This window comes from Somniosus microcephalus, chromosome 27 (assembly GCF_052327205.1).
Source record: "Somniosus microcephalus isolate GS21.2 chromosome 27, FLI_Smic_1.0, whole genome shotgun sequence".
Taxonomy (NCBI): Eukaryota; Metazoa; Chordata; class Chondrichthyes; order Squaliformes; family Somniosidae; genus Somniosus; species Somniosus microcephalus.
Window position 1 is genome coordinate 34,907,873 of NC_141013.1, and position 14,019 is coordinate 34,921,891.

The 14,019-nt window shown below is 48.1% G+C and overlaps 1 protein-coding gene across 2 annotated transcripts in view; it reads right to left on the reverse strand.

The window, feature by feature from the left end:
* sema4ba (sema domain, immunoglobulin domain (Ig), transmembrane domain (TM) and short cytoplasmic domain, (semaphorin) 4Ba) overlaps positions 1-14,019 on the reverse strand; it is a 453,543-nt gene that overhangs the window by 336,581 nt on the left and 102,943 nt on the right. The window contains exon 2 of one of the 2 annotated variants that reach the window (XM_085968833.1): positions 3,511-3,622. The gene's annotated coding sequence lies outside the window, so the exon portion shown is untranslated. Of the gene's footprint in view, positions 1-3,510; positions 3,709-14,019 lie in introns of those variants that run through there. The other variant, XM_085968834.1, reaches the window with a different exon arrangement.

Here is a 14,019-nt window from a genome sequence, read left to right on the forward strand (position 1 = left end):
TGCCACTTATCAGCCCAAGCCTGAATGTCGACCAGGTCTTGCTACATGCGGGTACGGACTGCTTCATCGTGTGAGGAGTTGCGAATGGCACTGAACACTGTGTGAACATCCCCACTTCTGACCTTATGACTGTTGTAGACTTGCTGGGAGGTAATTGGTTTGGGCCTGTTTTCGGAAGAGGCCTCGACTTAATATTTCGGGCAAGCTGCCGGGCCTGTCACGTCCCCAGAGGCAGTTCACCCATGTCGAGAGATCCAATTGCGGGCCACCTGCCCTGCCGGCAGCACCCTCCGCTAGGCACTGGGAGAGGAGAGGGATGGAGAACAGATAGAGGGTGATCGCAGGCCGGCCGTGGGCCTCGGGAGTGCTGTGGAGCAACACTCCCTCTCCTCCTGCCTCCACATCAATCTGAAACAATTTTTTCTTCAGGTAAACGTTCCGATATAGCTCTCCCGGCAGAGCGCCGCCCGACTGGAGTGGCCAGCGGGAGTCCGAGTGAGAGAATCGGAGCGCCCGGTTTATGAACTGTTTCTCTGTCCACTCCAGCGAAACTTGAGCAGAACAGGCCCGGTGCCCAATTTCCCAAAGGGGCCCTAAAACCGGTGTTAGGCCCCTCATTAGCATATGGAGGGGGCCTAATATTCATTTTAGGCAGCTGCCTCGGATGCCTGAAAAATGACCTATCGGATTGGACGTCTTTCAAGGTGTCCTTAGGGCACAAGACGTTGATCCTCAAAATTGGTCCTCGTCGCGCTCGTTTTATACTCATTCTGCCCTTCTGAGTGAAAGAATGAACTGTGTTCGCTCCTCCACTCACTGAGAATAGATTTGGGGTCTCCTCGATACAGGCTCTGATCATGCAAGCACAGAACGCACATCAACCAGCCCATCATCCATTCTGTGGAAGAATTACAAACCTGCAGTGACTCTACAGTTAATTATTTCAAAAAGAAAAATGTATTTATACAATTACACGACAGTCCCATTCAGCCTGCAAGCGTTTGGGCAGTCAATTTCCGCCATGGTTCTCTCATTCGTTCACTGAAATTTCGGAGAAATTGCCCCGGAAACGCAGGAAAAAGAACGTAAGTGCCATATAGCTGAGTTTTCGGCAGCTCTTACACCAAACTTATGGTGGTCGAGGAGGCAATCCCTGCGGAAATTCACCCCATCATCTGAACTCCCCCTCTATCTGGTTGATACTGATATTTTTCCTTTCTCCATTTCTCCTCTTTATGCCTCCATTCATTCGCCTCTCAATATCACGGTTCCTTACTCAACCAAGAGGGTGGGTTAATGTGTGCTGTGTGTGCCCCCTGTTAATGCCAGTCTGTAGATGACTGTGCTTTTGCCTGTTTTTCCTCCCACTTCTTAACTGGAACTCCTCACTACCACACAGTGCTCGTCTAACAGGCTGAGCAAGAAGGATGGGCGGCAAGTCTGAATGCCAGCCAAGACTGGCACTGAAGCTCAAAGCTGCTTCCATTCGATCTGTTGGGATGTCACCTACCTGACTAGGTATTTAACAGAGTCATGGACTACTCACATTAATACGCACAGGAGTGCTGTATATCTACAGCTTAATCAGTGTAGAAACATAGAAACATAGAAGATAGGAGCAGGAGTAGGCCATTCGGCCCCTCGAGCCTGCTCCGCCATTCAATGAGATCATGGCTGATCATCCAAATTCAGTACCCTGTCCCTGCCTTCTCCCCATATCCCTTGATCCCTTTAGTCTTAAGAAATATATCTAACTCCTTCTTGAATATATTTAATGAATTGGCCTCAACTGCCTTCTGTGGTAGAGAATTCCACAGGTTCACCACTCTCTGGGTGAAGAAATTCCTCCTCATCTCTGTCCTAAATGGCTTACCCCTTATCCTTAGACTGTGACCCCTGGTTCTGGACTCCCCGGCCATCGGGAACATCCTTCCTGCATCTAGTCTGTCTAGTCCTGTTAGAATTTTATAAGTTTCAATGAGATCCCCTCTCATTCTTCTAAACTCCAGCAAGTATAAGCCTAATCGACCCAATCTCTACTCATAAGTCATTCCTGCCATTTCAGGTATCAGCCTGGTGAATCTTCGCTGCACTCCCTCCATGGCAAGAACATCCTTCCTCACATACACAGGTACCGCTATAACACACAGTACACTGATAAACATGCAATTTATGAAGAGCATGTTTGTATGGTGCAGTCAGAACTGTTTGCTCAAACTACCAGAGACAGGAACAGGAAGAGGCCATTCAGCCCCTCGAACCTGTTCCACCATTCAATGGCTGATCTGTACCTCAACTCCATTGAGCTGCCACAGCTCCTCATCCCTTCATACCCTTACCCAACAAAAAATGATCGAACTCAGTCTTGAGAGCTCAGATTGACCCCAGCCTCCACGGCCTTTTGGGAAAGATAGTTCCAGATTCCTACTACCCGTGGTGTGAAAAAGTGCTTCCTGATTTCCCTCCTAAATGGCCTGGCTCGAATTTTAAGACTAAATTCCTTCGTCTTGATTTCCCTACCAGAGGAAATAGTTTCTCTGTAACTACCCTTTTAACATTTTAAACACCTCGATCAGATCTCCCCTCGATCTCCGAAACTCAAGGGAATACAAGCCAAGTTTATGCAACACGGTGGCATAGTGGTTAGCACTGTTGCCTCACAGCGCCAGGGACCTGGGTTCGAATCCGGCCTCGGGTGACTGTCTGTGTGGAGTTTGCACATCCTCCCCGTGTTTGCGTGGGTTTTCTCCGGGTGCTCCGGTTTCCTCCCACAGTCCAAAGATGTGCGGGTTAGGTTGATTGGCTATGATAAATTGACCCTTAGTGTTAGGGGGATTAAAAACGTGGGGTTACGGGGATAGGGTGGGATATGTGTTGGTGTAGGGGTTACCGGGATCGGGTGGGATTTGTGTCGGTGCAGGCTCGATGGGCCGAAATGGCCTCTATCTGCACTGTGGGGTTTCTGTGAATCTGTGAAAAAAAAACCTGTCCTCATAATTTACAGTCTTTCGGATCACCTTCATTAGCTGGACATGATTTTAATCCTACAATTTTTGTTATTGTGACAGAAAGGGTCTGTATAAAAGTTGTAGCACCGACTGATGATCAATCCGACTTCAGAGAGTCAGGAAATGAACAAATCCGCAAGAACATCTGCATTACCGGGTGATGTAAGAAAACTACTAGGCACTTGGTCTAAGCGTTAAACAAAGCTTTAATCAACTGTTTTACAACATGGAGGTCTAGTTGTGTCCTTCACTAGTTCCTGTTAAAGAATGTCCTGAGCAAGCTGGGCCCGTGCCCGAGTACTTATACTCTCCGACAGCGCCACCAGCAGGCCGCCCAGCATTATTTCATAAGTCATTTCCACATGAATGACAGGATTCATGTCACCGGGTGTACAGCTTCAGTGAATTAACCAACATGACAGGATTCATGTCACCGGGTGTACAGCTTCAGTGAATTAACCAACACAATAAAACATCATCACAACAGAAACAAAACGCTTACCCAAGTCGTTCACCAAACGATTCCCTTCAGCTCCAGGTGGGCATGCTTCACTCCTCAGTCTCACTTCTTCCCTTTAATCAGCCCAATTGTATTGAAGACTTGAACGTTAACCCTTAAGGTGGGGAAACAGCAACACAAATCGAGCTTTAAACGAGCCACCTTGATTTTTTTTGCACCGCGGTTACAATCACCGCCACTTTCCACATGAACTGCTTGAAGCTACACTTTGTTCTCATTCATACCGAACAAGGCTGGGCCAACTCATCCGTGGTCCGTGCAGCATTCTGATCCAATCGCATCAATTCCCAATTCGCTCCCATTGTACAGGGGCCCTGAACCGAGTGTAAACCCGACCCAAGCAGAACATTTCTTGGCACGTTAGTTTTGTGCATTATCGGGATTCAATTCTAGTTAACCATCTGTAGCAAAATGCTGTACTTTGTTCACCATCAACAACTTGTATTTATACAGCACCTTTAACATAATAAAACGTTCCAAGGTGTTTCACAGGAGCATAATCAAACAAAATTTGACACCAAGCCACATAAGGAGATACAAGGACAGATGACCAAAAGCTTGGTCAAAGAGGTAGTCTTAAAGGAGAGAGAGGTAGACAGGCGGAGAGGTTTAGGGAGGGAATTCCAGCGCCTCGGGCCTCGGCAGCTGCAGGTACGGGCACCAATGGTGGAGCGACGGAAATCAGGGATGTGCAAGAGGCCAGAATTGGAGGAGCGCAGAGATCTCGGAGGGTTGTAGGGCTGGAGAAGGTTAGAGATAGGGAGTGACGAGGCCACGGAGGGAGGTTCAACACTCTCTACCAGCCATGCAACGTAATGCAGCGACTGCGCTTTACATTCTCACGGGAAGTGGTGCTTTCTGACCGGCTCTCACTTTCTCAACAGGCTTTTTAAAACAATTTCCCAATTTTCAATACTGTTTCTTTCCCCAAAATATTGAACCTAAGAAACAGGAGCAGGAGTCGGTCATTCGGCCCCTCGAGCCTACTCCGCCATTCAATAAGATCATGGCTGATCTGATCTTGGCCTCAATTCCACTTTCCCGCCCACTCCCCATAACCCTTGACTCCCCTGTAGCTCAAATATCTGTCAATCTCCGCCTTGAATATATTCAATGACCCAGCCTCCACAGCTCTCTGGGGTAGAGAATTCCACAGATTCACGACCTTCTGCGAGAAGAAATTCCTCATCTCCGTTTTAAATGGGCGACCCCTTATTCTGAAACTATGCCCCCTAGTTCTAGATTCCCCCACGAGGGGAAACATCCTCTCGGCATCCACCCTGTCAATCCCCCTCAGAATCTTATATGTTTCAATAAAATCACCTCTCATTCTTCTAAACTCCAATGAGTATAGGCCCAACCTGCTCAACCTTTCCTCATAAGACAACCCCTTCATCTCAGGAATCAACCTCGTGAACCTTCTCTGAACTGCCTCCAATGCAAGTATATCCCTCCTTAAATAAGGAGACCAAAACTGTACGCAGTACTCCAGGTGTGGTCTCACCAACGCCCTGTACAGTTGTAGCAAGACTTCCCTACTTTTATACTCCATCCCCCTTGCAATAAGGGCCAACATTCCATTTGCCTTCCTAATTACTTGCTGTACCTGCATGCTAATTTTTTGTGTTTCATGTACGAGGACCCCCAGATCCCTCTGTACCGCAGCATTCTGTAGTCTCTCTCCATTTAAATAATAATTTGCTTTTTAGTCTTCCATTATTGTTTGCAGTTTGTTTCTTTTTAAGCTGCAATCAACACTTTACAAGTTTTTATCGGAAATGTTGTGTGCTTCTGAGATTTAATTGCAAAAAATAAAAACCAGTAGGAGCCAGTGCGGACTGGACTCTTGTGGGGAGGGTGGGGGAGAGGTGAAGGAGGCCAATCCACATCTTGTTGTTGGGCTTGTTGCTTTATTCAGCCCTGACACTTTTCTCTCCCCAGCTCTCAGATGGGGGAGGCGGTGGGGGGGGAGATAGACCTCAAACTGCAGGGAACGATTTTAACTCCCAGAGGGAACGGACGACAACCTGCATGGGGGTCTTTGTCGGTGATTTTAACCGCTGGGCCTCGTGAGGGCGGGAAGCAACTGCTATCTGGCGGTGGATGGTTTGTGGGGGGCGAGGATCGGGGCCAAGAGAAGGCTGCCAGCAGCAAGGTTATGTCCGGGGGTGGGGGTATTGCTAGGGTCCCACGGCTGGTGGTTGGGAGGTGCCTAGGACAGCAGGAACCCAGACTTTCCTTGTAGGGCCCGGAGGATTGCATGATCGCGCCCATCCGGCCATTGTACAGGGACCAGTATAGTAGAATCACTACTGTACCTGCACCAGAGACTGCAGTGAGGTCGGTAGGGATGGCTGGATTGAATTATGCTACCTCTAATCATCTCACACAAAGAGAGAAAACTCCTACAACACAAGGGGCCAGGTTTTCAATGTGCCACCGGGCATAAAACTTGTCGATCAGCCGCCTGTTATCGTCCTCCGTTTCAAACAATTCATCCAATCTCCCCTTAAATGATGCAGTGCCCTTGACTTTAACCATTTCCTTTAGCAGAACATTCTGCGCTCTAGCAACTCTCCATATCCAACCTGGCAGTGCCCTCCAATTAGTCGGTTTGACTAAATTAAAAACTGAATCAGTGGAAATGATTCTATAACGGGTTCCTGATCCGCAACGCTATTCTCACCCGGGCAACGAGTTGAAAATCTACCCCAAGATCTTACAGAGAAGATGAGTATTTGTGATAATCAAATTAAAAATTAAGGGGGAAAAATTCGGTTGCTTTGTGCCTCCCGTTAGCGCCGTGTGCAGCGCCCCGCTCGTGATCTTCGGTAGCGCCCCCTGACTTACCGCCGGACGCTATGTCCAACGGGGTCAGGGGGGCTTACCTGCGGCCGGGTCGGCGCTATTTAACGGCGAGGTGCCAGGCGGCCATTTTTGTTGCTGGCCACCTGCCAGCACCTGCCTCCGCTGCCATCCCCGGCCTCCTGACCCACCCTCCTGCGGAGTGCCGGCTGCGCTCTGTGTGCCCGGCACTTCTCTTGAGTGCCGGGCTCTTTTGCCGGCACTCTGATCCCTGGTGGCCCAGCTGGGCCCCGGGTCGCGCTGCGCAAGGCCCCTCCCCTTTAAGAAGGGGAGGAAGGCCTGCAATACCGCGGCACGTAGCGCCACGATATTCCCTCGCAGCGCCCCAAGATGGAGGCGGGGTGCTTCCAATAGCGCCCCACATCCCTCTTGGGGTACTACCACTCAATTTCGGTCGCGGGGGCGCTAATTTTTACGAGGCGCTAAAAGTAGCGCCCCGGCGAAGTTAGCGCCCCAAAGGGGGCTTGACTCAATTTTTCCCCCAAAATTTCTTGCACAATGCTAACTTAACATTCTTTAACATTTACACCTAAACCAGGTACAAATATTGTGTACTAAAGACAAACATAAACATATCCTGCAAGCTCACAGGGCAAGACCATCCAAGTTACGCTTCTATTAGTTCAAACGTCAGATGCAAATGGACACAGTGCTTACCAGAAAATCAATTTGCATAGCTTGAGAGATGCCTTGGCACTGATCATTTACAGCCAATAAAACATCAACCAGCACGAACAGAACAAACAAGTGCTACAAGTTCCAACTCCCTACTTCAACTGGCTTGGCTGACTGCTTGAATTACCTGTTCGACCTTGTTTGCCAGTAGTATAATATTCCACGGCTCCTTAGCAACAACCATTAATGCCCACTCCCGAGCACTTCAACTATGAATCAAGCCATTTGCATAAAGACAACTTCCTCTGTATTGCACGCTCACGTAATTAGTCACTTTAGCCAAAACAGGACTCACGTGCTGGCGGCAAAATAGTATAGCGCTGTGTCACCTAGTGTGTCGGACCTACCCACACCTCAGAGCTAATCTCCAAACAGGAATCGGTCCGAACCTTATCATAACATGCTGTGGGTAAGCATGTTGGCCAACCCTTATCATAATGCAGCTAATCTACAGATCTTCAAATCCTTTAGGTTCAGTCGTAAAACAAGCAAAGAAAAGCACGCACATGAACTATTTATTGCTTTTCCTGTAACATGTTCAGAGGTTCCTGCACAGCTTCATTCTTTTGTATAGATTTTATTTGAGTCATTCCTCAGGTAGCATGGAAAACAACAGTACAGGTGATCTCACACTGCAAAGTAAACTTGAAGTATGGTCAAATGTCATCTGGGTATCACAAGACAGTTTAGAAATATAGCAATCAATGAAAACGTATCAAGCTGAATGCGTGAGTTAAATCAACAAAAATCGCTTTTAACATAATAAAACATCCCAAAGCGTTTCACAGAGGCATAATCATAAAATGGACACCCGAACCAAAGACAAAGACAGAGATGTTCGGAAGGGTGACCACAAGCTTGGTCAAAGAGGTGGGTTTTAAGGAGGGTCTTAAAAGGAGAGAGCAGTGGAGAGGCAAAGGGGTTTAGAGAATCTCCAAAGGAACTTCAAAGAGTGCGGCCTAGACGGTTGAAGGCATGGCTGCCAATGGTGGGGCAAAGGGACGGGGGATGTACAGGAGACCAGAGTAAGAAGAGTGGAGAGTTCTGTGGGGTGGGGGGGAGTGGTTGTAGGGCGGGAGAATGTTACGGGGTAGAGAGGGGCCAAGGAGTGACTGAAACACAAGATGAGAATTTTAAACTTGAAGCATTGGAGGACCGGGAGCCAACGTAGGTTAGCAAGCACAGGGGCGAGCTGGTACGAAATAGAATGCAGGCGGCAGAGATGAACTAAATTTACAGAGGGGGAGGTTGGAGAGGCCGGCCAGGACAGCATTGGAATAGTCGGGTCTGGGGGTGACAAAGGCATGAATGAATTTCAGTGGCGGATGGGCTAAGGCGGCTGATGGTCCAGAGGTGAAAGTAGATGGAGAGGATATGGCATCAGAAGCTCAGCTCAGAGTCGAATAGGACGCCGCGGTGGTGAACAGTCTGGGCCAATGCGAGACAATTTGTGGGGAAAGGGATGGAGTCGGTGGCAAGGGTACAGATCTTGTGGCAGGGGCTGAAGCTGATAGCTCGGTCCTCCCGATGTTTAGTTGGAGGAAACTGCAGCCCATCCAAGACTGGAAATGAACAAACAGTCCGACAATTCGGAGGCAGTGGAGTGAGATGATGGATCCATAATGAAACAGCATGACCACATACTAAGACCCCTTTAATCCTGAAGTAATACATTTACATAAATATATCCAAAGTATGCGGAGTTGGTAGATTTTTGGCAGTTAGTTTAGCTGTTCCTCCGATGACAGTATTCTGTGCAGCAGTCACTTCCAGCTGTGTTATCCCACCACAGAACGCTCGTTTGAGATTCCACTGTGCTGTAACAACTAGTCACCCACAATAGGCTGCATCTGCATCCTACACCAGTAACGGCATCTTATTAAACTAAAATAAATTCAGTGATATGAGATCTATAAAGAGAATATCTTATAATGGACACTAAAATCTGACTGTAAACCCAAGTGTCAGGTTTGCTTCTTTCATGGGTGTGAAAGCTGATGCCTCCTTCAGCACATCCCGTTCCTTTCAAACCATGCAAAATATCTACAAGACATCCTAAAAATGTAAACACCTCGCAATCACTTCATACCTGCAAATATTCCTACGAGCTTCAACATATTTCCAGATCCAAACCGAGACAAACTCAGCTAATTCAGACCTACGCAGGGTTTCGGTTTCCGAAAGTTGGTCAGTTCACTTCAGTTTTGGGGAGGGGGGGTGGGTCTTTCCGCGCTCGCTGTGAGCGTGGGGCTTTGCGTCAGCTAGCCCCTGAAGATACCGAGCGACGTGCATCCAACCCTTGCCCTCGCAGATCCTGAAAAGCAGCATTCTGAATCCGGATCTAAAATTCAGATTCAGACGTTGCTGCTCATCAAAGGCATTACTGAGCAAGCCCGAGCCCTCACCTCTTGGGACACACAATGGCGTAAGGAGGATAAAGGAATGGGAAGTCAAAGGAAAACCTCACCTCATATAGGGTTTGGATAGTTGTTACGCACTATTCGAAGAAGAGCAGATGAGTTCTCCCCGGTGTCGTGGCCCATATTTATCTCTCAACCAACATCACTAAAACAGATTATCCGGTCATTATCTCATTGCTGTTTGTGGGACCTTGCTGTGCGCAAAATGGCTGCCGTGTTTCCTACATTACAACAGTGACTGCACTTCAAAAGTACTTCATTGGCTGTGAAGTCCTGAGGCTGTGAAAGACACTATATAAACGCAAAGGGGTGGAAGTTATGTTACAGTTATATGAAGAACTGGTTAGACCCCATCTGGAGTACCGTGTTCAGTTCTGGGCCCCGCACTTCAGGAAGGATACACTGGCCTTGGAGGGGGTGCAGCACAGATTCATCAGAATGACACCGGGGCTAAAAGCGTTAAATTATGAGGACAGGTTGCATAGACTAGGCTTGTATTCCTTCGAGTATAGAAGGTTAAGGGGTCATTGTTTAAGATGATTAAAGGAGCTAATGGAGTAGATAGAGAAAACTTTCCTCTTGTGGGGGGAGCCCAGAATAAGGGGTCATAACCTAAAAATTAGAGCTCGGCCATTCAGGGATGATATCCGGAAGCACTTCTTCACATAATGGGTAGTGAAAATCTGAAACTCTCTCCCCCAAAATGCTGTTGAGGCCGGGGGATTGACTGAAAATGTCAAGACTGAGATTGATAGATTTTTGTTAGGTAAGGGTTACAGAACCAAGGCAGGTAAATGGAGTTAAGATACAGATCAGCCATGCTCTGATTGAATGGCGGAACAGGCTCAAGGGGCTGAATGGCCGACTCCTCTTCCTTTGTTAAATGCAAGCGCTTTCTTTATTTATTTGAAAGAGAGGCTTTGGAAAAAAAAAACACGAGCCGAGGAAAAACAAAAGACAGATTCTCCCAGTTCAAAGAAAGTTCAGGAGGAGGCACGCTGCTGGCATCATTCCTGGGATAAGTTGTAAGTTAAACAAGGAGGTCTGCTGAAAGAAATCACTGGTTAAAAAGCACAGCTATCAGGAATTTCAAGCCCTCCTGTAGGTAGATCCCAGTCCAGAAGCATCAACAATGGCTTGTAGACATGTGGGCAGGACATCATTTTTATAATAACTATCTTTTTGTACCTTTCCAAGGATGTCGTCTGTCACAGATGCCTCCATTTTCTGTGCTCCTGGATTGGCTCCATTTTAGATGGCAGTAATTTCGGGTTTGTAAGCCTGAAATTCCTGCTGGCAATGCCCCTTTAAATGCTATGGCTTCGGGTAATTGTGACTTTGGTGTTGTGTTGGTGCAATTAAATGCAATCCAGCTTTTACTGAGATAATATCAGTGTCAGCCAGTCGCACACGTGGTGTCACTTAAAGAAACTACCTCGACGCTCTCTGCCAGGGCATCTGTGACCCAGTTAGCACAGCTTCATGTTATATTTTGACACGTTTCCAGCACTTTACACAGCTAACCTTACCCTGTCTTACTGGATCAACCACTTGCAAATTTTTTGACATGAAGTTTCGTTTTGAAAGTTTCCCCAAAGGTATAAAACGCATCACAAATAAATATTACGCAATACAGCATTAAAGTCACATTTTCACTTTTTAATTGATAAAAGGTCATGGCCAAAATCATAATACCCCATTCAATAAGTTAAGCAGTAATTTTGTGCCAAAATAAGCATTTAGTGATAAAGAAACACAAGAACTGTGCAGTTCCACAGACCAGGAAGGCGCTTCCTAATGTCAAGAACCTTCATCACAGTGCACACAGCATCAACATCACCACTTGAAACACTACACTGATGGATCTTCGTTTTCTGTTTTCCTAACATTCTTTAATCTAGAGCTATGTCCATTATCCTGCAGTGACTTTTCGATATAGATCTAATGTCTGACTTTCCAACTGGTTCATCAGTCTACTTAAGCCAGGGATTCTTGCAGCACTTGTTTACATCCCTGAGCTAAAGTACATTGCGTGAGTTGGACAAAGGGACACGGGTTCAAACTAGTAAAAGGAACATTTAACAGGAGGTTTTCACAACTGATGAATGCAGTACAGACCTTGCTATGTGTAAACTGGCTGCCGCGTTTCCTACATTACAACAGTGGCTACACTTCAAAAGTACTTCAGTGGCTGGAAAGCGCTTTGGGACGTCCTGAGGTTGTGAAGATGCTATAGAAATGCAAGTCTTTGGGGGAGAAATTGGGTGGAGCCGCAAATGGGGCACCAAGCTCGCCTGGGCGCCGGATTTAGCGCAGCGTTTGGAGCATTAGCAACTACTGGAAATTCAGCTTGAGCGCCCCAAGAGGGACACGGGGCGAGGCTCGGGGCGCTCCGCGTCCCTCTTAGGGCGCTGAAACTGAATATCGCAGCGCAACGCACGGCGCGCTGCAGTACTGCAGGCCTTCCTCCCATTCTTAAGGGGGAGGGGCCTGCACCAGCGCGATCGGAGATCGCGAGTGCCGGCAAAAGAGCCCGGCACCGAGGAGAAGTGCCGGGCTCTCGGAAAACAGCCGGCAATGCCGCGGGGGGCGATCAGGAGGCCGGGGATGGAGGTGCTGGCAGGCAGCCGCCGAAAAAAACGGCCGCCCCACACCTCCATCTTAATTTGCGCCACTGCCGCCACAGGAAGGCCCCGTGAACCGGGCGCCATTTGCGAACAGCGCTACAGAGGCGGTCGCTGCCAAATATCAAGATCGGGGCGGTAGCGGGGCGCTGCGCACACCGATGACGTCATCGGAGGCGGCGCAGCGCAACAGGTTAACGCCGCCATTAGCGCCCCAGCTAAATATCGCAGGAGGCGCGGCCAGTGGCGCTAAAGCCACTGAGTGCCCTCTTTAGGCGCTAACTGGTGGCGCAGCCCACCGAATTTCTAGGCCTTTGTGTTTTGGTGACAACGATTAAACAGCCTCGCAGAAGATAGGACGTAATGACAGTGCTGTCGCAATATTGTTATCTGTACTCGTCAATAATGATCCATCTTCTCCTCTGACAGCAACGAACCAAAACAAGGGAGATGAAGCCGGCACCTCACGTGACGAAGCCCATCCCTTGGTGCCTCAGACCAGGAAGGTGCTTCCTAATGTCAAGAACCTTCATCACAGTACACACTGAATCAACATCACCACTTGAAACTAGGTGGGGTTGTGAGGAGGATGCAAAGAGGCTTCAAAGTGATTTAGACAAGTTGAGTGCGTGGGCAAATACATGGCAGATGCAGTACATCGTGGATAAATGTGAAGTTATCCACTTCGGTAGGAAAAACAGAAAGGCAGAGTATTATTTAAATGGTGATAGATTGGGAAATCTTGATGTACAAAGGGACCTGGGTGTTCTTGTACACCAGTCAATGAAAGCAAACATGCAGGTGCAGCAAGCAGTTAGGAAGACAAAAGGTAAGTTGGCCTTCACTGCAAGAGGATTTGAGTACAGGAGCAAGGGTGTCTTACTACAGTTATACAGGGCCTTGGTGAGACCACACCTGACGTACTGTGTGTAGTTTTGGTCTCCTTACCTAAGAAAGGATATACTTGCCATCGAGGGAGTGCAGCGAAGGTTCACCAGACTGATTCCTGGGATGGCAGGACTGTCGTATGAGGAGAGATTGGGTCGATTAGGCCTGTATTCACTAGAGTTTAGAAGAATGAGAGGGGATCTCATTGAAACGTATAAAATTCTGACAGGGCTAGACAGACTGGATGCAGGGAGGATGTTTCCCCTGGCTGGGGGGTCTAGAACGAGGGGTCACAGCCTCAGTATACGGGGTAGGATATTTAGGACTGAGATGAGGAGAAATTTCTTCACTCAGAGGGTGGTGAACCTGTGGAACTCTCTACCACAGAAGGCTGTGGAGGCCAAGTCACTGAATATATTTAAGAAGGCGATAGATTTCTAGACACAAAAGGCGTCGAGGGGTATGGGGAGAGAGCGGGAATATGGTATTGAGATAGAGGATCAGCCATGATCACATTGAATGGCGGAGCAGGCTCGAAGGGCTGAATGGCCTACTCCTGCTCCTATTTTTCTATGTTCCTATGAAGCGATCAGCCGCCCAGAGACACACTCCACGGAGCAGGATAGCAAAGAGTTTGAGACTGGATCACCAATGGGTTACAAGGAAAAGACTGGGAAGTAAAATACTTTGGCTGCGCAGTCCCATAACAACCTTGGAAAGAACAGCCAGCCAACCGCTTTAAAAAAAGACGACACCAAGCCTCAAAAAACAAAGCTGACAGCTCTGAATGCAGGCTTATGGCACATGAAGATAAGGAGTTAGACTGAAGGTACGCCATCAGTATGTTCTTGCAGTTACTGCAGTGCACAGCAGACGTGACAGCAGTGGTGGGTTTGTAAATGACTGAGAGATGAGTGGGGGGGGGGGGAGGCGGGGGTACAGGAGTGCTGAAGGCATGATTTATTTTCGAGGGGGTGGGCTGGGGGGGGAGAGAAGTTTAGGAGAAAGTTCCTCCGCCC